This window comes from Entelurus aequoreus, linkage group LG13 (assembly GCF_033978785.1).
Source record: "Entelurus aequoreus isolate RoL-2023_Sb linkage group LG13, RoL_Eaeq_v1.1, whole genome shotgun sequence".
In the NCBI taxonomy this organism is placed as follows: Eukaryota; Metazoa; Chordata; class Actinopteri; order Syngnathiformes; family Syngnathidae; genus Entelurus; species Entelurus aequoreus.
Genome location: NC_084743.1, coordinates 25,519,371 through 25,546,173, shown reverse-complemented (window position 1 = coordinate 25,546,173; position 26,803 = coordinate 25,519,371). Strand labels below are relative to the sequence as shown.

General features: G+C 39.0%; 1 protein-coding gene across 1 annotated transcript in view; it reads left to right on the top strand.

Annotated features, from left to right (window-relative positions):
- Nucleotides 1-26,803, top strand: part of LOC133663264 (uncharacterized) — a 57,323-nt gene that overhangs the window by 9,732 nt on the left and 20,788 nt on the right. The window lies entirely within an intron of this gene.

Genomic DNA, 26,803 nt, shown 5'->3' with positions numbered 1-26,803 from the left:
TTGATCCTTTTTAGGAAACGGTATGATTCCTAGCAATTTATGCAAATTATATGATGATGTCATGATGACCAAGTCACACCCCCACTGCCAAAGGTACCTCGGCAATCATGGGAAAACCCTGCATAAAATAGAAATTTTAACCTACGGGCTTTTGAATAGATATGGCTGCGATGCTGCAGAACCAAACTAAAACTATTACAAAGAACATGTTGACTCACTGCCGAATAAAAGTTTAGCAGAGACAAAGTATAATTGTATCCATGAGGTCTTTAGGGCCATCAAAGTAGAACAAGCAAACTCCTGCAGAGCACGGTGACCATGTGGATGATGAACTACTAATGGTTCATGCCAGGCCTCTGATAAGAGATCAAATCTCAACCAGTGTTTTTCGGGCCAATGAAGGCACATATTTTACGTGACAAACATGTCACACTCCCAGGGGCGTTAGCACCAAAAATATGGGTCCCTATACACAAGACTCCTGAAGGGCCCCTCACCCCCTCCTAAACCTAACATCGCTGCCCAATACACCACACTTGGTATTTGTTTACATGCACTAAAAACAAATTATTGCATGGATTTGGTTCAAAACAGATGTAAAATATTTAACTCAGGTTTTTGACTTTTTAAAGATGGGATTAACATATCTAGATAACCTCCTAAATAATTAGGTTTTGTTTAAAAAATATTTTTTGGATGTATTAATGTATTTATTTAAAAAAAATGTGCCAACAAATTTATTATGAAATGGCCAGAATGTCAGATTATCTGATACAGATATACAGGATTATTAGCAGTGGGTAATACAAATCATAAAAAAACATAATAATTATAAATGCATTGTTATTAGTGCATAGTTAAGTCTCCCCCTGTGTTTAAAATCTAGTGATGCCTCTATATCTAACTTTATTGAGGGTCTTTGAACGTGCCACAGTTATTTGCATAAAGATTCAAAAGTGAAACTTGTACATAACTTTGTAGTTTGCTTCCACAATTAGATTTATTATATTTGTTTTACCTTTCTTGTATTATGTTATTTGGGCTGGGAATATTTGGGAAACACGCGATTTGATTTGATTCTTGGGGATAACGATTCTCGATTCAAAATCAATACTTTTTTGATTACATTGAGTGCCACTTCTATGGTTAACTACTGAAAAATGTATATATTACTTGAAAGAAAACTGGTTTTGTTTAAAAAAAAATTATACCCAAACATTAACTAAAGTGACTGGACAAGATTGATAAAAAAAAATAAAAAAAAAATTACAATATATATATATGAGAGAGAGAGAGAGATTTGTTATTTCAGGAAAAAACACGGAGGCTATTTCATCCCTACAGGTTTCCCTGCTCTTCCGTTCAGCAGAGCAGGGAAACTTGCGAAACAGGCTTATAGGGATGAAATAGCCTCCGTGTTTTTTTCTGACCTAACGAATATTCCGCTCTACCCCGGTATTGAGCACTTTTTAATGGATAAACCACAGTAACGTCGACTATATTTTCATATTTTTGGATCGATTAAAAATAGTTGCAAATAAGAATCGTGATTCATTCGAAAATCGATTATTTTTGAAAATACCTACATCTTATCCTAAATGTTGGTGCACTGGATCGGTTCGCAGCTGAGTGTGAAGCGACTGGGATGAGAATCAGCACCTCCAAATCCGAGTCCATGATTCTCGCCCGGAAAAGGGTGGAGTGCCATCTCCGGGTTGCGGGGGAGACCCTGCCCCAAGTGGAGGAGTTCAAGTACCTCGGAGTCTTGTTCACGAGTGAGGGAAGAGTGGATCGTGAGATCGACAGGCGGATCGGTGCGGCGTCTTCAGTAATGCGGACGCTGTATCGATCCGTTGTGGTGAAGAAGGAGCTGAGTCGGAAGGCAAAGCTCTCAATTTACCGGTCGATCTACGTTCCCATCCTCACCTATGGTCATGAGCTTTGGGTTATGACCGAAAGGACAAGATCACGGGTACAAGCGGCCGAAATGAGTTTCCTCCGCCGGGTGGCGGGGCTCTCTCTTAGAGATAGGGTGAGAAGCTCTGCCATCCGGGGGGAGCTCAAAGTAAAGCCGCTGCTCCTCCACATCGAGAGGAGCCAGATGAGGTGGTTCGGGCATCTGGTCAGGATGCCACCCGAACGCTTCCCTAGGGAGGTGTTTAGGGCACGTCCGACTGGTAGGAGGCCACGGGGAAGACCCAGGACACGTTGGGAAGACTATGTCTCCCGGCTGGCCTGGGAACGCCTCGGGATCCCCCGGGAGGAGCTGGACAAAGTGGCTGGGGAGAGGGAAGTCTGGGCTTCCCTGCTTTGGCTGCTGCCCCCGCGACCCGACCTCGGATAAGCGGAAGAAGATGGATGGATGGATGGATATTCACATGTGAATGATATAAATACAGTCTATTATACAGCATTATTCACATGTGAATAATATAAATACAGTCTATTATACAGCATTATTATTTACATGTGAATTATATAAATACAGTCTATTATACAGCATTATTCACATGTGAATAATTTAAATACAGTCTATTATACAGCATTATTCACATGTGAATAATTTAAATACAGTCTATTATACAGCATTATTCACATGTTAATAATATAAATACAGTCTATTATACAGCATTATTCACATGTGAATAAAAAAAAAATTCTATAAATTAGCCGCATCGTTTTATAAGCCACAGGATACAAAGCGTAGGGAAAAAGTGGGACTTGCTTTTACTGTACGTACGATGAGCAACAACAGTTACAAAGCCCAATTTCAGCCTGCTTGATGCAGAGAATGTACATTTGTCGCCGTTTCAAGCAGCTCGCAGTCCATTTGCTGCACACTTCCACTCCCAGGTGTGTTTCCTTAGTGGATCCGAGCTCTCGTGTCCCTTACTGGCTCCACCTACTCAACCAAAGCTGTGGGAATCTGGTCTGAAGTCTCTTCATGGGGACTATTCAGGATCGAGTGGCCATTCTAAGGCCCATACACAACTTGTTAAATAGTCATTAAAATGTATCAAAACTCATGCGTTTGTCCCGCTTTTGTTGTCCCTCTCTGCCCCCAGATCTGACAGCCCGTCTCTCGTGGATAAAGTGGGATTAGTTCAGGAGCTCGGGGCACCCCCAATGAGGAGACCCCTCTCCATGTCAAAGGCAGGCGGGCCGCCGGCATGATCGACATCTGCAGACTTCTCACTGGGTCGCGCACCTCGGGCTCTCTCAACCCCCCCAGCCCCCCGAGCACTCCTTTCGCCGCCCGTGTCTTTGAATATTCTAATTTATTGTTGACTGGTCATTGGCAGCTGTTGCCAGTGGGGCTGGGGAGGAGGAAAGGGCGTCGGTATTGTGTGCCCAAATGGATGGCACTTGTCACGCCGCAGGGGGGGGGGGCACTGGCACGAGACTCAATGACTTCCAGGGCTCCTGCATCCAGCGTTCAAGTGTTTTGATTCACGAGTCTTCATGTCAATGTGTGAGAAAGAGCCTTGATCATGTAAATGAGACGATGTGTTTTAGAATGTCAGGTGCGCTTTGCAAAGGCACCGACGTGCCTGCTTGTGTACAGTTTATTTATGTATTTATTTATTTATGTATTTATCGAGCTCTGATCTTCTATTTATTTTTTTGGCCAAAAAAAAAAAAAAAGTGCACATGTTGTAATTTATTGTTCTGTTAGTGACAAAATTGTGATGATTTTTGCATATTTGTGAATGCTGATACACTGACTGACCCGGGATCTTATTATGACTGCTTGCACAATTTCATGAGATCCACTCCATTACTGTAATAAAAAACATTCTGCCTTAAACAAGTGATGGATTGACAGTCATAAAGGGAAATATGTCACAGACAGCACAATTTAAACCTATAAATACTGTTAACGAAGGCAGAATTTATAGTCCCACTTTTTCCCTACGCTTTGTACCCTGCGGCTTATAAAATGGTGCGGCTAATTTATTGATTTTTCTTTGCTAACGGCCATAACTGTCATAACTTACTGCGAGGTTTGTTCTCCTGGGAAGCAATCGGACTATTCCGGACAAGGCGTGAAGGTAGGAACATATTTAATTATTCTACTAACACTCAACGAAGTACGAAAAAACAGAAAACAACCCGAAGGCAAGCGTGCCTATCGCACGCGGAAGCTAAGGCAAAAAACTTGGGACATGAAACATGAAACTATAGACATGAAAACAACTAACCAAACTATGGCTTGGAGCAACTAGCATAACTGTGGAATCAGACATGGAACGAGCAGCATGAACTAAGCAATGACGCCAGGACGACTGACTGGCAAAGACAAGCTTAAATAATGGTCTTCTTGATTAGAGCAAGTGCGTGTCCCCAACACCAGAGGCAGGTGAAACTAATAAGTCGCCATGGTAACTAAACAAACAAGGGAGTGCAAACAGGAACTAAAAGAGTCCAAAAATAACAAAAACATAATCCAGACCACAGATCATGACAATAACGTTTTGTCTTCAACAAATAGTTTGGTAACACTTTAGTATGGGGAACATATTCACCATTAATTAGTTGCTTATTAAAGTAACAAAGACTTAATTTTGAGTTATTTGGACACTAGGGGAACATATAAGGGTTAGGGTTAGGGTTAGGATTATTAATAAACAATAATCCTGAGGTTATTGAGGGAAGACTCTTAGTTAGAAAAGCGCTATACAAGTATAACCCATTTATCATTTATTTAATGACTCACTGGTTGTATGATAAGGCCATGCAGAATAAGGCATTAATAAGTACTTAATAATGACTAATTAAGAGCCAATACATTACTAATTTGCATGTTAATAAGCAACTAATCAATGGTGAATATGCGTTCCCCTTACTAAAGTGTTACCAATAGTTTTTTAACAGACACTAAGAAGGTGTGCTATTATTTGAGCTATGGTGCCATTTTTTGGACGAGTTCGCTCACTGTTGCGAGTTGAAAATGCACTTCCTGTTTTAATGTCTTGGAGTAAAGCCGTCTATAGCGGGTCTGCTCGAAAAAATTGTTCATTCGTCACCCCAAGCAACGTTTGTACATTTTACAATATAACTACAACAATTCATACTTTCTAAATTATCCAATGTGTGATCGTAATATAATAAAGCTAGCGTCCTTAGCGTTACAAAATATAACACGTTTACAAGTGTCTGTGTTAGTATTATAAACTTACAATTACATTATTTTTGCCTGTAGTCCAGACCTGTCTCCCGTTGAAAATGTGTGGCGGATTATGAAGCGTAAAATACCACAACGGAGACTCTGGACTGTTGAACAACTTAAGCTGTACATCAAGTAAGAATGGGAAATAATTTCACCTGAAAAGCTTCAAAAATTGGTCTCCTCAGTTCCCAAACGTTTACTGAGTGTTGTTAAAAGGAAAGGCCCTGTAACACAGTGGTAAAAATGCCCCTGTGCCAACTGTTTTGCAATGTGTTGCTGCCATTAAATTCTAAGTTATTGATTATTTGCAAAACAAATAAAAAAAATTCTCAGTTCGAACATTAAATATCTTGTCTTTGCAGTCTATTCAATTGAATATAAGTTGAAAAGGATTTGCAAATCATTGTATTCTGTTTTTATTTACGAACTACACAACGTGCCAACTTCACTGGTTTTGGGTTTTGTACTTAGTTGTATCACCTGCCTGCCTTGGTACACAACATGCGTACATAGTGCGAGACAAAAAGTACATACCACAAACAAAAGTGAGACAACACAATATTTGTGTACTATTGTACTTCCCCTCAAAATGGGAGCTTTTTTTCATCATCAGTCCACAGACACTGCAGGTGAGCCCGCTTGATGGATAGAACAGACCAAGAGAGTAACCGACGTACTCATTCGTTCTCGTGCACGTGTTATTTTAGTGCCACTAATGGAGCCCTTAGGAAACATTCAAAAAGCAGGCCAGATTTCATAGTGGATTATGTATAGCCAGGGCCGTGGTAGGGGAAAAGGTGATGACAATTCTAAGGGCCACACAAAGCCCCTAGTAGGCTCTATAACGAAATGATATGCATACACTGGACTAATATATATTCATATGAATGAATCTGAATCAAAACAAAGACACAAGTCACACAATATTCTAATTTTATCATTTCAATAACCCTCTTGGCCCCTTCTGAAAAAATGCTGCCGCTAAGGTGCGTACCTGCGCAATAGCGCACTGCTCCCTTGTCCTACGCGAACGGAAATATATATTTAGCGCACAAAATCCAAATTAAACCAAAGAAAATAAACACATAACAGATTATTCTGTATCATTTTATATATATATATATATATATATATATATATATATATATATATATATATATATATATATATATATATATATATATATATATATATATATATATATATATATATATGTCTTAATTAGATTATCCAAAAAATAGTGCTCGATACCGTGGTAGAGCGTAATATGTATGTGTGGGAAAAAAAATCACAAGACTATTTCATCTCTACAGGCCTGTTTCATGAGGGGTTTTCCTCAATCCTCAGGAAATCTCCTGAGGATTGAGGAAAACCCCTCATGAAACAGGCCTGTAGAGATGAAATAGTTTTGTGATTTTTTTTTTCCCACACATACATATATATATATATATATATATATATATATATATATATATATATATATATATATATATATATATATATATATATATATATATATATATATATATATATATTTTTTTTTTTAAAATTTATTTATTTATTTAAAGTTTTATATAAATGTTATACTGAAGGCAACACATGATGTAAGTGTCTATATTAGCTATAATAGCCTACTATCAAAATGACAATGTGCCGCAAATCTTCGTTGACAGAAATGTTCAAATGTAATATTTATTCTACACATTTTTACAACATTGTAAAACATTAGTAAATCGGAAGCTACTTAGAAGGTGAGATAACTCCTGGAAATTACTGCCTTTTAATGGCCAAAGGTATAGATGTGTGTGTCCAAGTTAAAGGAAACGGCAGGCTGTCTTCTTTTAATAGATTTATTACAATCTTTGGCAAGCTCGGTAATGTTTGCTGTGGTCTGGAACAACATGGCACACAAACAACTATCAGAAATAAAGCCAATATTACATACATATAATGTGTAATGAGACACGCAAAACTAAATTATATAAAAAAAGGATAAAAGTAAAGGAAATTAAATGAGCTCAAATATAGCTACAAATGAGGCATAATGATGCAGTATGTACATATGGCTAGCCTAAATAGCATGTTAGCATTGATTAGCACTCCACACAAGTCAATAACATCAACAAAGCACACTTTTTGTGCATTCACGCACAGCATAAAACTTTTGGTGGACAAAATGAGACAAAAATGGAGTGGAAGATTTTACATGTAAACAAACTGTTGCGTCACAGTCCACACTATGGTGAGTTCAAGAATCACCGAAATTAGTAGGACAAAACGATATTGACCAAATACTCTCATCAGTGACGCATACACACAAACATATTAAACAGTGGGCTTTCTAACAATTGGGAAGGTTTGTGTCATGTTTGTCCTCAAACAAAAAACATTCTAAAACAAAAAATATATATACTTTTTTAAAAATGCTCCAGAGAGCCACTAGGGTGGCACTAAAGAGCGGCATGCTCTTGCTGACCCCCGTTCTAGATATATTGAAAAAGTAAAAACCTTGATTAAGGTGTTGTAAAAAAACATGTATTAATTAGTTTTTTTTTAGTGCCTGTAAGCTCACCAAGTGCGTGTACGGGGCGGCGATGTCAGGGTTAGGGTGGGAAGGTGGTGCTACACCCCTGAATGTGTATTCAAGAATCTGCTTAATATTTTGAGCCGTTTGGAATGAAAAGTCAGAATATTGACATGCTTTACATCTAAATATACATGCAGCTCTTTGCATTTTAGAGAATAGACAGCACACAATGACCTCGTTGGATCAGATACAATTCAGTCAAGAGGAAAGTGTTGGTGGCCAGAATGAGTAATCTCTTTCAATTCTGCAGGGATTTTTTGTCTTTTTTTTTTTTCATCCTCTAGTTTATTTATTGATTTAACATCCGACAGACTTGTACTGACAAACACCGCTGGGCAGGTGTGTTTATCGTGTCAGCGTGTGACTCTGGAGTCTGCACCCTGCACTTGTAAATACAATTAGTGCCTCACATCCTGCTGGAACAATTTACATGTCTGCTTGGAAAATATGTCAAACAGACCCGCTGTAAGGTCACATCTCAGTTTGCTGTCTGACTTAATGTTTAGGTTTTCTCCTGTAGTTTGTCCATTAATGTGTGGTTTTTATATATATATATCTTTTTTTTTCTTTTTTTTCTAAAGTAACAGTAAGGAATAATTCTTTGAGGTTTTCACCACACATGTCTTCACTACCGGTGCAGTGGAACTGTACAATTAAACTAAATAGGTGGTCCAACAATATCATAGGGCACCAAATCTGTGGTTACCATGGTGTTGAAGCGTATACTGTTAGACAATGTATTTTCTGAAATAGGCAATAAAACATGTTTTAATATCAATAACAAGCAAAGGCCTAGGTCATCCCCACTAATTATTAGGGGTGTCCCAATACAACTTTTTCACTTCATTTTGCAGCCTCAAATATTGGCCTAAAAAAATCAAAGCTTTATATAAGTGTTATTCAAGTGTCTATATTTGCTATATTAGCGTAACTATCAAAATGACGCAAACTTAATTGACAGAAATGTTTAAATATAATATTTATTCTACACATTTTTACAACATTGGAAAACATTAGTTAGACGGAGGCTTCTCAGATGGTGAGATAACTCCTGGAAATTACTGGCTTAGAATGGCCAAAGGTAAAGATGTGTGTGTCCAAGTTAAAGGAAACGGCAGGCCGTCTTCTTCTAGGGGATTTATTACAATCTTTGCAAGCTGGGTTACGTTTGCTGTGGTCTGGAACAACATGGCCCACAAACAACTATTGGAAATGCAGCCAATATTACATACAGATAATGTGTGTAGTAGAGGAAATTAGATGAGCTCAAATATACCTACAAACGAGGCAAAATGATCCAATATGTACATACAGGTAGCGCAAATAGCTATGTTAGCATCGATTAGCTTGCAGTCATGCAGTGACCAAATATGACTGAGCTCACTTTTGTGCATTCGCACACAGCATAAAAAGTTTGGTGGACAAAATGAGAAGAAGAATCAATCAATCAATCAACAAATCAATGTTTATTTATATAGCCCTAAATCACAAGTGTCTCAAAGGGCTGTACAAGCCACAACGACATCCTCGGTACAGAGCCCACATACGGGCAAGGAAAACTCACCCCAGTGGGACGTCAATGTGAATGACTATGAGAAACCTTGGAGAGGACCGCATATGTGGGTAACCCCCCCCCCCCCCCTCTAGGGGAGACCGAAAGCAAGTAAAGAAGAAGTAAATTGACAACGGTGAGTTCAAGGACTGCCAAAATTAGTAGGATAAAAAGGCGTTTCCAAATACTCTCATCAGTTTAGCCTGTTCAATATAAACAGTGGGATTTCTAACAATTGGGAAGGTTTGTGTCATGTTTGTCCTCATACAGAAATATCTTTTTTCCCTTACCTTTATCATTTTTGAGAAACTTCAGGGAGCCACTAGGGTGGCGCTAAGAGCCGCTGTTTTGTTGACCCCCGGCCTATACTGATATGACATACATATGTATCATACATACATAGTTAGAATGCATTTTAAAAAAAAGATATGTGTTCTTGTCCTACATAGGGATTGTGAATGAAGGACACAATTCCCCCAAAAAGTGCGGTTCCCCTTTAAAGAAAAACTGATTCATTCGTTTTTAACCAATGGATTACATTTTCAACCATTAGAAGAAAAATATTGTACAATTGATAAAACTGTTTAAAATGACCACCGACAAAGGTTGGTGATAGGGAAGTGTGTTATTGTTATGTGTACAGGAGGAAGAGACGGCACAGACAGGAGGGATGTCGTTTTAGCTCTATTTATTGATATGAAGTGTGTGTGTGTGTGTGTGTGTGAGTGCGACTATGTGTGTGAGTGGCTGTTGTGTGTTACCAGAGTATTGAGCGAGAGGTGGAAGTCCCGGAGGGGAAACAATGCTCGAATGTCCGTGAGACAGGCAATAGCGAGGCGTCAGAGGTCCGTGTCCAGGCAGGAGGTCGAGATACAAGAGGCAGCCAGGGAAGCAGAGGGAACGCAGGAAGACGAGACACACAGCTCGTAACGTGGGAACGAAGGCAGGCTGCAGGGACAACAAGGAGGACACGAGACAACGAACACGACGGGCGAGAAAACACAGAGAGTACGCATAGAGCTTGACTAGTCTGCTTGCTGTACAGGAACAGATGACTACGTTCTGGCGCGGAATAGCAGGTTGTACAGGCTTATGAAGGCAGGTCCTCTGATCAGTGACAGGTGCGCTGATTGCTGGCGATTGATTGCAGCTGCTTGCTGCAGCCGGACTGACACGCGCCAGCGCACACATGAATGTGCACTGGTGTGCGCTCGGGCTGTGACAGTTATGGCCTAAAATCTGAAATACATACAGAAGGGACGAGATTCATAAGGGCCCGTACCTTTTCTTGTTTTATTTTTATTTTTTTACATTCTTTTTCTTCATACGTTATTGTGTAGACCAGTGCTTTTGCAATTTTTTTCAACAAGTACCACCTCATAAAAAAACGTGGATCTCCAAGTACCACCATAATGACCGACGTTGTATTGCAATCAATCAGTCAATCAATGTTTATTTATATAGCCCTAAATCACAAGTGTCTCAAAGGGCTGCACAAGCCACAACGGCATCCTCGGTTCAGAGCCCACATAAGGGCAAGGAAAAACTCAACCCAGTGGGATGACAATGAGAAACCTTGGAGAGGACCGCAGATGTGGGAGCTGGAGTTCTTTGAACGCAGATTTCTTGCCGAGACATATGGTACAATACAATCAGCAAGATAGGATGCAGTAGCGTAGTAGGCCTTAATAATCATTAAAAACAAGACCAAGGTTTTACTTGACAAGAATAATATTTTTGGCCACTGTAACATTACACACTGTTTAAACAGTAACACTGTGTTTGAATATAGGAACATAAAACACTACTTTAATTAAGTGATTATTTGGTGTACCACTAGATGGAGCCCACATACCAATAGTGGTAGACGTACCAAAGTTTGATAATCACGACAATATTTTTATATTTTTTTGGTTTGTAAAAGAAAAAAGATAAACCGTTATCCTTATGTAAGAGTCTGCCTCTCAGAAAGGAAAAAAAAAATCGCTGACTCGCTAAAATATTTGCACCCAGCGCTCATCACCATGGCGACCCACCGTGTTGCCACTTTAATAGCTGTGAAAGCCTTGTTAAAGAGCTCACCTGCTTTTCTCATTACAACTCCTCACAAGCATGTAGCCTCGGTGAGTGTGTGCGGAGGGAGAAGGGAAAAAAAACCGCGCCGTTGTCTTTGCGACGCGTCCCCGGGGGGTCCGCATTCACGGCATGCATTTTGAAGCCATCCCGGAGTGGGCGCCGGATCATTAAATACATCCCTGGAAGGATTAGGAACACGGGCCTCCTGGTGACTTGGGCAAACACATTACATGGAGAGAAGTAAACAATGTCAGTCTCTCCAGCTTCTATGAGGTGTGAGAAATGTGAGCTCAGAGGGCGGCCGGTCGGACTTTTAAAGAAGAAGTGGGCGATAGTCATTGAATTGAAGAAAGAAATCTTCAAAATTATGGCCGAGTACGTGTAGTTAACTTGGCGAAGCTATGATAACTCCGGCAAAGGGCTAAACGACGGCCATTTTTCCATGAGAATATGTTCAGTTCAGTTTATTTATTTATATAGCGCATTTAAAAACAACCCCAGCTTGAAGGAAAAATCAGGAGATATCATAGAAGTTCGCTTATCAAGGTAAATATTCTATGTCATTATTTTATGACTTCATAAAACTACTGCTCTTGTTAGTACAACATTCCATTGCAGTGGTTCTCAAACTTTTTTTCACCAAGTACCACCTGAAAAAACACTAGTCTCTCCAAGTACCAACATAATGACCAACATTATAATACAGTGGCGTAGTAGGCCTAAGTATTCATTAAAAACAAAGCAGAGGTTTTATATAACAAGTATATTTAATATGGTGTAGGCCACTGCAACATTACACTAGGGTTGTTCTGAAAACAAATATTTTGGTACCGGTACCAAAATGTATTTTGATTGTTTTCGATACTTTTCTAAATAAAGAAATTGCATTATTGGCTTCATTTTAACAGAAAATCTTATGATACATTAAACACATATTTCTTATTACAATCAAATATCAATGTTGTCAATAAAATGAGATAGGGAACGCCCTAGATAACTTCTCTTTAGGTAGTAAGTAAGCAAACAAAAGCTTCTAATTTGGCTGCTGTCATTTCTCATTCTATTATTTTGTCAAAATCATGAAGAACAAGCGGGAGAAAATTGATTATTAATCTACTTGTTCATGTATTGTTAATATCTGGTTATTTGTTTCAACATGTTCCGTCTAGGTATCGATCCGATACCAAGTAGTTACAGGGTCATACATTGGTCATATTCAAAGTCCTCGTGTGTCCAGGGACGTATTTTCTGGCTTAATAAACATTTTAAAAGATTTAAAAAAGGAAAAAAAAAATGTTGTGATGACTAAAAATCTCGATGTAATCACTGTAGTGTCGACTAGATACGCTCTTGTACTTGGTATCATTACAATGAATAACAGTGTAAACCCACCCTTTTGTTCACATTCAGGAGCGCTAGCCTAATTCAGTTAGCATGCATCCGTTTTATGTACCTCAAAACAGTCAAGAAGGTAATTTTCTTGCAGATTTTCACTATTTCCAGTTTCCTAGATATTTCATTCGATCACTTTATCCAGACAGATTAGACATATGGAGGATGCTAAATGTCGAGTCACAACTTAACCGTAGAGCACAGGTCTCAAATTCAAACACAACTAGTTAGCATGTGGGAAAAAAACAAATCTACAGATTTTACGGGAAAAAACAACTGGCAACTGAGTCATCAGAATTTTACCCTAAAATGTCGTGGTTTTTTTTATACCAAATGAGTGTGTAGTGAAAAACGGTCTCACATTTATTTTTTTCAACGCTGAAATTCTGGTGACTAAGCTGCCTTTTTTTTTTTTTTTACAGTAAAATCTGCGGCCATTTTTTCAGAGCGCATTACTGTAAATTGACAAACAGTACCATTGCTATTTTACTCCAAAATTCTGGTGCCTGAACTGTTACTTTTTTTTATCGTAAAATCTACACTCTTTGGTTTAACAGTGTGTGGAGGGGGCCGTGGTCTGCGGGCCTGCAGCCGAGCGGGGTGTGTATGGACCGGCCTCGAAGCACAGCTGGCAGATGATTGGATTACCCAGCTGGGGCCATGATTATTAGAAGCAGCCGGGCCGAGACACCGTTGTTGGGTGTTGGAGTTATGCAGCAGACGCACACTGGACATTCAGGGACTGAAAAGTCGCTCAGCAGAGTTATGACCTGGTGTGTTAGCACAATAAAAGATTGTTCAACCCAGACCCCAGGGTTTCCGAGCAGATCTATTTCGGTCAGGAGAACCCACAAGAGGGAAACCTCTCCACAGTGCATTACTGTAAATGGAAAATTGGTACCAATGATGATTTTACGGTAGATTTCTGGCAACTGAGCTGTCACTATTTTACAGTAAAATTTACTGAATTTTTGACATGCCAACAATATGTGTGCAGCTTGAAAGAGGTGTGTATAAATGCGTATTAAACTTGGCAGCCCCCCTAGGCTGGGCAAACAAAATGAAACGACGGGGCAAATTTGCCTGCAGCATTTTAGGCATTCCTAAAATTGTGATTAATATAATTGAGGCGTTCCTCAAGGCACCCCTTTAAGTCCTCTTTTTTTTCGTAATGTGATTTCTCAAAGTAAGGTGTTGCTGTAGCTTGTTTAGTACAGTCAGTAGTCATTTGTTCAACATCTTTATCTTTACAAGTGGTGTTCCTCAAGGTTCAATTTTAGGTCCACTCGTCATTTGAGCTATTCAACGGGTGGTTGGCGAGTTCAGCTCCAAAAAAACCTGTAAGAGACTCACATTTTTGAAGCAGATTCTTAAAAACACTAGAGGACTGTCATAAAGATGACCTTTGACTAGCATTTTTGCAAGAAGGTCCTTAAAAAGAGCAGCGCACTACTGTAACTCTGACAAAATAAATAGACCAAAATTAACTGTCTACTTTCGAGGAGGCAGGTTCTATGGAACATACAAAATAAGAATAATAGTGAAGGGAGACGTCCGATCCTCCAGTTCTTAGCTTTCAATTCAGTTAATTATCCCTAACCTGCTACAAAAGATGATATATTTGACAGCGCTCTTGAGTTTTTTGGAATTTGCTGCAAAAATATTAGACTCTTTTAAGTTTTTTTTAAATGAACTCATGGGCCGGTCTGGTGATATATTGATACATCATGGTAAAAACTTCTTGCAATGTGCATCTTCTTGCACCTGGATCATTCCAGACGCACTATTACATGCACCTCCCATAGCTCACTTTAGGCGTGCTAAAAATGGGTTCCGTTCTTTAGATCGTGCTTCTATAACACCCCAGAAAAGATGGTGCACATTCCCACAACATAGCAAAACATTACAGGTTGGAGCGTTTGATGTGTGAATATCTCCATGGTGATGCACAAAATCCTCATTTAAATATTGGTCTGCAACAATTTTGTAATTGTTATCAATATGTACACGCAGACTTAGTAGATCACACGGCCACGACTAGTAAACACAATTTTAATGTTTAAACACTATTTTTTAGCACTTGTCATTTGAGATCTTACTAGATCAGGCCCAATATGCGGTTGTTCAGGACCTCAACCACGAGGGGGGAGGCCACATGAGGCACAGTCTTTGACCAAGTGGAGTCAGTTTAGATGTGCACTGTTCATGTTTTTAATAAATGGTGACATTGGGAACCTTGGAGGGTTCATTTTGACTAGTAACTTATGAAATTAAAACCCTAGTAATATCAAAGACCAATATGAGGCCACAAACCAAATCTTGTTCAACGGGGCCCTTTTTAGCAAAAGCAACTTTTCTTAGCTATTGGCACCTGCTGTTGCGTATTTGCGATCTGCGTAAGTCCCGAAAATTTGAAATCAAACGATTGCAGGGATATTTAAAAATACAATCGTGCCTTCCTTTATACTTCCGTTTGGTGACGTCAGCGGATTATCCATTTATGGTAGAGATTTACCCAAAGTGCTTTGCGCGAGTCCGCCATTGTAGTCCGACGCTGTAGTTAATAAAAATGTTATTTTTCTCTATCCTCTTGTTGTGGGGCAGACTGGCTCGTACATGCACACGCATACTCTGCTGCTGCCATTTCTGATACAAAGTAGCGTAAAGTTGAACTTATATCTGTCAGTGCTAAAAACTACAACAAAGATGACGGAGAGAAGACACAGTCAAAGTGGAGGCATGTAAATAAGACCGCCCAAAAAATGGCGCATCCTGAAGAGACGGTCAGAAAACGGCCTGAAACTAGTCTGTAAAATTTAATCTATGCAAAATTCGGACAAAAAAACCCCCACCATTACATGCTACAGTATGTAGACCACAAGGAAGTGTTTTAAATGTAGAAAAAAAATCATATTATGACCCCTTTAAGACCACAAACAGCCTAATGCTTCGATTTTAGAAGTATTTGGTTTTCCTCTGACCTTTTTGAAAGGATTATAACAAAAACAGAAGAAGCTCTGTATTAATTTTGGGGTTTTAGCATTAGTATATTTGCCTCATTCCTGTGAGAATCCTGCGTGTGACTGAAGCATTAAGAGGCGAGACTATCCAGGGCTAGTTGCAGTGTGCACAAACAACCACTAGGTTACATCTGTGAGCAGATATCAGTATCATCTCTTTCGGACTTATCAAGTCTTATGAGGTCGGTGGTGCATTTAAGTAAAGTGGTGAAGAAAAAACTAACCCAGAGCCACTGTATATAATAATAATAATACTATTGTTTGTCTGCCTTATGATGGATTTCTTGGGGTTGGTCACTTCCATTCATGCCGTAGTGCTGGCACGGCCAAAATGCAGTTTATACATTATTGGCCCAAGGTATATTCTAAAAATAGAACAATTAAAAAAAAAAAAAACACTTGGAAAAAAAGGCAAAAAAGGCCCTTAGGAATTTTTTTTTAACATTGATAATAAATACAGTAGGAGGGGGATTTATTTGGCCCCATTCTTTTATTATTATTATTTTTTTAAATTTAAATTTTTTAATTGTATTTTTTTTGGCCCCATTCTTCACGGTTTACCTGACACATGAAACGTGACAAATTGAGAGGGGGGTGGGGGGTGCACTATCCGCTTAATCCACCAGATGGCAGTGGAGAGTTCAATATCTCAAAATGTGTTTAGTGACAATTCCAACGGCTATGTAGAGTGGCGCTTTCCATCATTTTCAGCAGACTGCATTGCAAACGTACTCAGTGGCCTAGTGGTTAGTGCGTCCGCCCTGAGAGCGGTAGGTTGTGAGTTCAAACCCCCGGCCGAGTCATACCAAAGACTATAAAAAATGAGACCCGTTACCTCCCTGCTTGGCACTCAGCATCAAGGGTTGGAATTGGGGGTTAAATCACCAAAAATGATTCCCGGGCGCGGCCACCGCTGCTGCTCACTGTTCCCTTCACCTCCCAGGGGGTTATCAAGTGTGATGGGTCAAATGCAGAGAATATTTTCGCCACACTTAGTGTGTGTGTGACAATCATTGGTACTTTAACTTTTCAACTTAACTTAAATGGGTGTGTGGAGGGAGGTGTGGCCAGCGCTGCCTGCAGGGGCGGAGGTCACCGCCTCTGTCCATGGTGCTTTTTAAATATGATTAAACTCCCATTTTCCTCCTCCACCCGGGTATGGGGCCCTATACATCCCTTCCTTATTGTAGCTGACACGCAGGTTGTTGTTGTCTTTGACCATATAGCCGTTTTTTATCAAATGTAAAATATCCCTATTTGATTTTTCAGGTCAGTAAATTTATTTTCCATAGTGACTCAAACTGTTGAACTAAATTCCTTTAACAGGAAAATCAGCGTGCAAACGGTATCCATCCAACTATGTGTTGTTTTACGCTGACAAAGTGAAGGCACCGTATAAAAAAGCAAGACGTGAGGACACTGGTGACACAGGTGACAAGTGAGTCAGTGACAGTGGACTGTAAAGGCCTCCCCTTTGTTGACGCCCGCTGGTCTTCACCCCGCTGGTCCCCGAGCACAATCAGCAGAATCAACAACGCCGCTGTTTGTCAAGTCTTCTCCTCTCGCCCCTCTCCCCACCCCCAAATGGTCCGAGCTCGGTCTTGCCTCGCAGCGGCTCAGCCCCGCTCGGGCCACCTGGCCGCTCCGTCCCACTGTGAAAGTGGGCCTGACCGCAGTGCTAACCTTGGCACCAGGGTCACAAGTGCGGCGCTAATTAAAGCGTGTTATTTGTGCAGGAGGCCGCGCCAACGGCGCCCGAGTGCACAGTCGCTTCTGTCATTTGTTCAACAAATTCACTCCGACCCCTTCGACGAGTCCTGCTCCCCCTCCCCACCACCCCCACCCCCGTCCCTCGCTGCAGTTTGGCTTGGTTAAAGTTCAGGTCCTGGAAGTAAGTACATGCGTAATGAATATAATTGCTGTATAACCGACATAATTGCTGCAGAGACACTGTTTTTTGTAACTGTCAAGTCGATGAGGTGTCAGTGCAGCTCTTTTGTTCCGTGAAACTCGCAACCTGCATCCATGCAACCTGCATAATATTTGCAATAGCTTCCACGTAGGCTGCTGCGAAGACATATTTTAAAATAGTGGGTTTTCAGAAATAAACCTTTAAAGGCCTACTGAAATGATTTTTTTAAATTTAAACAGGGATAGCAGATCTATTCTATGTGTCATACTTGATCATTTCGCGATATTGCCATATTTTTGCTGAAAGGATTTAGTATAGAACAACGACGATAAAGATTGCAACTTTTGGTATCTGATAAAAAAAAGGCTTGCCCCTACCGGAAGTAGCGTGACGTAGTCAGTTGAACATATACGCAAAGTTCCCTATTGTTTACAATGATGGCCGCATGAAGTGAGAGAGATTCGGACCGAGAAAGCGACAATTTCCCCATTAATTTGAGCGAGGATGAAAGATTTGTGGATGAGTAAAGTGCAAGTGAAGGACTAGTGGGGAGTTGAAGCTATTCAGATAGGGAAGATGCTGTGAGAGCCGGGGGTGACCTGATATTCAGCTGGGAATGACTACAACAGTAAATAAACACAAGACATATATATACTCTATTAGCCACAACACAACCAGGCTTATATTTAATATGCCACAAATTAATCCTGCATAAAAACACCTGCGTGTTTGTTACGCTAGCTCCTAGCTCCTCTGCTAGCTCCTAGCTCCATAGAACACGCCAATACAATTCAAACACCTGATCAACACACACAATCACTCAGCCCAAAAGACCGTTCACCTAACCCAAGGTTCATAAAGCTTATATATTTTTAAAAAGTTACGTACGTGACGCGCACGTACGGTACGGTACGTGTTATGCTAGCTCCTAGCTCCTATGCTAGCTCCTAGCTACATAGAACACGCCAATACAATTCAAACACCTGATCAACACACACAATCACTCAGCCCAAAAGACCGTTCACCTAACCCAAGGTTCATAAAGCTTATATATTTTTAAAACGTTACGTACGTGACGCGCACGTACGGTACGGTACGTGTTATGCTAGCTCCTAGCTCCTATGCTAGCTCCTAGCTCCATAGAACACGCCAATACAATTCAAACACCTGATCAACACACACAATCACTCAGCCCAAAAGACCGTTCACCTAACCCAAGGTTCATAAAGCTTATATATTTTTAAAAAGTTACGTACGTGACGCGCACGTACGGTACGGTACGTGTTATGCTAGCTCCTAGCTCCTATGCTAGCTCCTAGCTACATAGAACACGCCAATACAATTCAAACACCTGATCAACACACACAATCACTCAGCCCAAAAGACCGTTCACCTAACCCAAGGTTCATAAAGCTTATATATTTTTAAAACGTTACGTACGTGACGCGCACGTACGGTACGGTACGTGTTATGCTAGCTCCTAGCTCCTATGCTAGCTCCTAGCTCCATAGAACACGCCAATACAATTCAAACACCTGATCAACACACACAATCACTCAGCCCAAAAGACCGTTCACCTAACCCAAGGTTCATAAAGCTTATATATTTTTAAAAAGTTACGTACATACGCAAAAAAAAGTTGCGCACATACGGTCAAGCGATCAAATGTTTAGAAGCCAAAGCTGCATACTCACAGTAGCACGTCTGCGTCTTTGTCATCCAAATCAAAGTAATCCTGGTAAGAGTCTGTGTTGTCCCAGTTCTCTACAGGCGTCTGTGTATCAAAGTCAAAAGTCCTCCTGGTTAGAGTCTCTGTTATCCGAGTTCTTCCATCTTGACTGCATCTTTCGGGAATGTAAACAAAGAAGCGCCGGCTGTGTACTGTTGTGGCTGACTACGTTCGAAAAATACGTCCATTTCGCACCGACAACTTTCTTCTTTGCTTGCTCAGCTTCCTTCTCCATAATGCAATGAACATGATTGAAACAGATTCACGAACACAGATGTCCAGAATACTGTGGAATTATGAAATGAAAACAGAGCTTTTTCGTATTGGCTTCAATGTGGAAGGCATACCCGTGTTCGCCGGTCTACGTCACGCGCATACGTCATCCTCAGAGGCGTTTCGAGCCGGAAGTTTAGCGGCAAATTTAAAATGTCACTTTATTAGTTAACCCGGCCGTATTGGCATGTGGTCGGTAGTAGTGGGTTTCAGTAGGCCTTTAAAGAGGCCTACTGAAACCCACTACTACCGACCACGCAGTCTGATAGTTTATATATCAATGATGAAATCTTAACATTGCAACACATGCCAATACGGCCGGGTTAACTTATAAAGTGCAATTTTAAATTTCCCGGGGAACTTCCGGTTGAAAACGTCTATGTATGATGACGTATGCGCGTGACATCAATGGTTGAAACGGAAGTATTCGGACACATTGTATGACAATACAAACAGCTCTGTTTTCATCTCAAAATTCCACAGTATTCTGGACATCTGTGTTGGTGAATCTTTTGCAATTTGTTTAATGAACAATGGAGACTGCAAAGAAGAAAGCTGTAGGTGGGATCGGTGTATTAGCGGATGGCTGCAGCAACACAACCAGGAGGACTTTGATTGGGATAGCAGACGCGCTATCCGACGCTAGCCGCCGACCGCATCGATGATCGGGTGAAGTCCTTCGTCGCGCCGTCGATCGCTGGAACGCAGGTGAGCACGGGTGTTGATGAGCAGATGAGGGCTGGCGTAGGTGGATAGCTAATGTTTTTAGCATAGCTCTGTGAGGTCCCGTAGCTAATTTAGCTTCAATGGCGTTGTTAGCAACAGCATTGTTAAGCTTCGCCAGGCTGGAAAGCATTAACCGTGTAGTTACAGGTCCACGGTTTAATAGTATTGTTGATTTTCTGTCTATCCTTCCAGTCAGGGGCTTATTTCTTTTGTTTCTATCTGCAGTTAAGCCCGATGCTATCACGTTAGCTCCGTAGCTAAAGTGTTTCGCCGATGTATTGTCGTGGAGATAAAAGTCGCTGTGAATGTCCATTTCGCGTTCTCGACTCTCATTTTCAAGAGGATATAGTATCCGAGGTGGTTTAAAATACAAATCCGTGACCCACAATAGAAAAAGGAGAAAGTGTGGAATCCAATGAGCCCTTTTACCTAAGTTACGGTCAGAGCGAAAAAAGATACGTCCTGCACTGCACTCTAGTCCTTCACTCTCACGTTCCTCATCCACAAATCTTTCATCCTCGCTCAAATGAATGGGGTCGCTTTCTCGTTCCGAATCGCTCTCGCTGTTGGTGTAAACAATGGGGAAATGTGAGGAGCCCTTCAACCTGCGACGTCACGCTACTTCCGGTACAGGCAAGGCTTTTTTTTATCAGCGACCAAAAGTTGCGAACTTTATCGTCGACGTTCTCTACTAAATCCTTTCAGCAAAAATATGGCAATATCGCGAAATGATCAAGTATGACACATAGAATGGATCTGCTATCCCTGTTTAAATAAAAAAAAAATCATTTCAGTAGGCCTTTAAAGCATGCGTTAACCCTTTATTGTATAATGATTATATTTGGAACAGTTATGAATGTTTAAAAAGGACCCCATGAATGTGTTTTGTGACCAACAAGTATGTGCTCCAATCACTCTATCACAAAAAAATAAGAGTTGTAGAAATTATTGGAAACTCAAGACAGCCATGACATTACGTAAACTTTTTACCACGACTGTATGTTATTGTGACCGTCCTTCACTGTCGTGCGGGTTCCATGGACCACCAAGGATTGACATCACTGCGAGCAGGTGTTGACTTTCTTTATTTTTCAATAAGAAAAAGTCTCTTGCGGGTTGCTTTTCAGCTATGCCGCTTTCACTGCTCGCTCCTCGGTTCGCTTTTCAGCCTTCCGCGTCGTGCGCTGCATGTGTTGCTGTTCGCTCTCCAACTCCTTCTGCCCCGTCGTTCTCGGCTGCCGCCCTTTTACACACTGAGAGGGGATTACTCAATTGTGCCCAGGTGCGCGATCCACGCACCTGATCTTGTTTGCGGCGTCGAACCCGGCGCGCCCTGCCTCGCTGTCGGACTGCCGGCCCCGCCTCTCCGCAGTTATGTTTTATATTGCTACTATGGTACAATTTTAGTCTACTTTATACCTTTTGTTATCGCCCTCTTTTTGTGCCCTTGTGTCCTTTCCACCCTTTGTAACTGAGCTACTGTGTGGAACAATTTCCCTTGTGGATCATTGAAGTTTGTCTAAGTCTAAGTCTAAAAAGTTGCAATTTTATTCTAATATTAAACACGAAGCTGCAGGCTATTTCTTTCTTTAAAAACTGTCATTACTCAAAAAATAATAATGCATCAAAAGCAATGTTATTATAAATTACTGACCTATTCAAAGCTCCATTTACTTCATATGAAATATTTCACTTTGAAATATTTTTTGGGGAAATTAATGCACATTTTTTTGCCATATAAAAAACGGAGTTTTCTTTGACAAAAAAGGCATAAAACAAACAAACATAAAACAAAAACAAAAAAAATTACATTAAAAAAATTATATAAATGTATCATCGGGGGATAGAATGGAAGTTGATCTAGAAAAAAAAGAAAATAAAAAAGGTATGACTTATTTTTAACACTTTTCTGAGTTTGGCACTCCCCAATAATCATAGTGGGATATTTTCTTTAAAATTGTATCTGCTGAAAAAATAATAATGCATCAAAAGCAATGTTATGATGAATTACTGACCTATTCAAAGCTCCATCTACTTCATATGAAATATTTCACTTTGAAATATTTTTTGGGGAAATTAATGCAATTTTTTTTGCCATATAAAAAAACTGAGTTTTCTTTGACCAAAAAAGGCATAAAACAAACAAACATAAAATATATAAATAATTAAATTAAAAAATTATACAAATGTATCATCGGGGGATTAAATTGAAGTTGATCTAGAAAAATAAAAAAGGTATGACTTATTTTTAACACTTTTCTGAGTTTGGCACTCCCCAATAATCATAGTGGGATATTTTCTTTAAAATTGTATCTGCTCAAAAAATAATAATGCATCAAAAGCAATTTTATCATGAATTACTGACCTATTCAAAGCTCCAATTACTTCATATGAAATATTTCACTTTGAAATATTTTTTGGGGAAATTAATGCACATTTTTTTGCCATATAAAAAAATGAGTTTTCTTTGACAAAAAAAGGCATAAAACAAACAAACATAAAACTAAAAATAAATAAATAAATAAAATTAAAAAAAGATACAAATAGGATAGGATTGAAGTTGATCTAGAAAAAAATAAAATACAATTAAAAAAATGTATGACTTATTTTTAACACTTTTTTGAGTTTGGCACTCCCCAATAATTATAGTGGGATATTTTCTTTCAAATTTTATCTGCTCAAAAAATAAGAATGCATCAAACGCAACATTGTTATGAATTATTGACCTATTTAAGGCTCCAATCACTTCACATCAAATATTCCACTCTGAAATATTTTTTTAGGAAAATATTGCACATTTTGTGTTGAGAAAAAAACAGAGATCCTCCGACAAAAAATACATAAAACAACATTTTGATTTAAAAAATATTTTTAAAACATTTAAAACAATCTTTAACCCTTACCCAGACTCTAGACATAAACCCCAACATGTAGCAGTCCTGAGCCCTAACAACCCAACGATAACTCTGACCCATTACTCTGGTATTTGTTAATATATTTTGATATTTTTCAAACAATGTAAAATTTTCGGGACGCCTTGTATGCTCAAAAAGAAGGCTATAAAACCGATTGTAAATGTAACGTTAGCACTATGCCCAAAAAGTTACAAACAGTAGTTCCCCAAGATACTGTTACGGATGGGTCGCATGATAATGCACGGATCGTTTCCCCAGGATGCTGACGGAACTCTGGAGACAGGGTGCAGGTAGGACAATGATTTATTTACCATAAATCAGTCAGGAAATAAAAATCAACAGAAAAGCATGCCGATAGCATGGGAAGCTATCGCGAAGAACAGGAATCAAAAAGGTATTCAACGTATCTTGTTGCATGAGCAAACAAGACAGCCAGCCCGAGTGTGGCGAAAGGCAGGAATAAATAGCTCTCTGATTAGTGCCCGAGAGCAGGTGAGCGTCCCGGACACTAATCAGAGGCAGGTGAAAAAAATCAGCACCCATGGCAACTAAGAAACACAAACCCAGGGGTGCTGAAAACAGAACTAAGGGAATCAAACTAAAATAAAAATTATCCGAGCAACGGATCATGACAGATACAAGCTTAATTAAAGTTAAAGTTAAAGTTTAATGTCTTCTCCGACAGAGCTCATACCTCACATATCTAACATTGCGAAATAGTGTCGCCCATTGAAATGAATTAAAATCAACTGAAATCAATTTTAACATGTAATTTCCTTTTAAAAAGAAAAACAGTATTGTATAAGATCAATACATTACTTCATGAAATTATTGTAATTTAAATGTAATAATAATGTACATCATTTACCTTGAGGAATGGACAACCATATCTTCCAGCTGCTTTTCCATCAAATACACCATCAGCAGCTTCTCCATATTTACATGGGTAACTGTTTGCCGTCTGAATATTATTTAAGTATTTTTTTGCAGGGGTTATTGATTAGCAGTGATACGCTCTGACTGCTCCGTCATGACTTTGATGATTTATTTTTATAATTCAATGATCCGCTTTTTCTTCTCAACGCGAATGAGTAAGACCGAATGTTTTGGTCAAATCTTACAGGGTTCACTGGCTATCCCAACGAGCAGTGGAGAGGCATAATAATTTGCCGAGAGACAGTTTGTAACCTGAACAATACGTAAGACGGGACATTGACTGCTGGACAAAGGGATAATTTAGGGTAAACAAATCTTAAACAGTTTTGGCATGTTGTTAGGGGGGGTCCAAACTTTTTTTATCTGAGGGTCGCACATACATTATATCGATTTGTTTACCTTTAGGGCTCCCCTCAATTTATTTACCTATAAGAATAAAAACATTTTTTTTTCCTTCTTCATTTAACGCTTAAATGTCTAGATCAACGTCAGATCCATTCATCGATTATAAGTTGTATTTAATAGTAATACAAATAAATACAAAATTATATATATATATATATATATATATACCCTGTATATATATATATATATATGTATACACATGTATATAAAGTATTTATATGTATATATATATACTTTATATATATATATATATATATATATATATATATATATATATATATATATATATATATATATATATATATATATATATATATATATATATATATATATATATATATATATATATATATATATGTATACATATATACATATATATATATATATATATATATATATATATATATATATATATATATATAATTATATATATATATTTTTATTATTATTATTACTATTATTGTTTTATTTTTTTCTTCTTAATATTGTATCCCCTTTTGTCAAAACCCCTGTTTTTTTTTTATGGCAAAAACACAAAATATTCAATATTTTTCCCCAAAACAATTTCAAAGTGGAATATTTGAAGTATTCTGAGATTTAAATAGGTCAATCATTCCCAACAACATTGATTTTAAGTCATTATTATTTTCAGTAAAAAAAAAAAAAAAAAATTCTGCTTAAACTCCATCCATCCATCCATCCATTTTCTACCGCTTGTCCCTATCTCGGAGACCCAAAAGGGTCCCATTCATAAAAGTGTTAAAAATGAATCATACATTTTTTCTTACTTTCAATCAACTTCGGATCCATCCATCGATTATTAGTTTTTATCTGGTTTTTGTTTGTTTGGGTTTTTTACGGCCTAATATATATATATATATATATATATATATATATATATATATATATATATATATATATATATATATATATATATATATATATATATATATATATATATATACATATATATAAAATGTTATCTCCCCAAAAATATTTCAAAAGTGGACTTTTTGATGTGAAGTAATTGGACCCTGAACTACAGCAGGTCAATCAGTCACCACAACATTGATTTTGATTCATAATTTTTTTTGAGCAAAGACAGTTTAAAGAAAACCAAAACAAACATTTTCTTGTTACATTTCACCTGTTTTACTTTTTTATGAACTTATTTTTTTTTATAGTATGTTTCTAATGAAGCACGGGGCTGTTAAAAAAAACTAGCTGCGGGCTGCAAATGACCCCCGGGCTGCACTTTGGACACCCCTGGTATGGGGTATCAAAGCTATTTGGGGGTGTACAGTATTTGGGGATGTTTATGTGTGTTTAGGAGTTACTCTGCCCCTATTCCCCCCCCCCACCACCACCTTCACATATCAAAGTCAACTCTGACAGTGGGGGTCCCTGGCCTCCCGGGCTCCAGTCCACACAGGAGACAAAGCAGTGAGTCTGCATCGCATTAGACAAAGCCTAAACGCTTCAAGCTGCGACACACTCCCAATTAAAGCTTTATGAAAGGGCCCCTAATGCCATTTTCGAAACACCTTGTCATCATAGCAAAGAAGTGTGGCCATGAATGAATGCTGTTGTCGTCTACGGTTTTATCGGCTAATATTTACCTGCCTTCTGTTCCGTCTCTTAATGTTGACCAACTGACAGTCTTGCAAAATCATATCAAAGGGCGGCCGGTTGCGCAGTTTACGGCCGTACAGTAAACAACCCACATGCAGATTTTTTTGTTTTTCATCACGCCGTCGTTTCTTTGACATGAGGTCATCCTTTTAACATCTTACACCGACTGGACTGGGAATCGGCTTCGCAATCAAGGCTGACGTGCGTGTTGTTTGTCCGCAGCGACTTGTGAGTCACACTTTACTGGAAAAGAAATGCGCAGTAAAAAACAAAAAAAAACCAACAAAAAAAAAGAAGCTATGTCTGTTAGCCTTTTCCTCACAAATTCCAACACCAAAACACCAGATCATTTTGGTGTAAAACAGGAAGGACTTGGTAGAATTTGCTCTCTTACAAAACCCAAAACCAGTGAAGTTGGCACGTTGTGTCATTCATAAATAAAAACAGAATACAATGATTTGCAAATCCTTTTCAACTT